The sequence below is a fragment of the Triticum dicoccoides genome, chromosome 7A (genome assembly GCF_002162155.2).
Source record: "Triticum dicoccoides isolate Atlit2015 ecotype Zavitan chromosome 7A, WEW_v2.0, whole genome shotgun sequence".
NCBI lineage: Eukaryota > Viridiplantae > Streptophyta > Magnoliopsida > Poales > Poaceae > Triticum > Triticum dicoccoides.
This window is the reverse complement of record NC_041392.1, coordinates 29,552,998-29,553,332: the sequence shown is the minus strand read 5'-3', so window position 1 is coordinate 29,553,332 and position 335 is coordinate 29,552,998.

Below are 335 nucleotides of genomic sequence, written 5' to 3'. Positions count from 1 at the left end.
GAGGGTCACGGCAAAAACTGGACGCACTTCATGTACAAACTGGACAAACTATTTCGGTGTATCAGGGTTTCGGACGAGAACTCATCTGTTACACGCGCACTTCAATGTTTTTTTAACTTATTTGAACTTCGGACTTCTTTTGTGTTCAGTATGCAGCATTCAAAGCGACGTCATCAATTTCCAACATGTTCTGACATCATTTATTGTTTTTCGGTCATTTACCTAATTGTTTAGAGAGCTAAATGACCGTGAAATTCAAAATAACTACAAAATGAACTCTGAAAATGTTGAATGGCATGGGTCATCATTTCACCCGCATAGCATGTGCAAAAGAG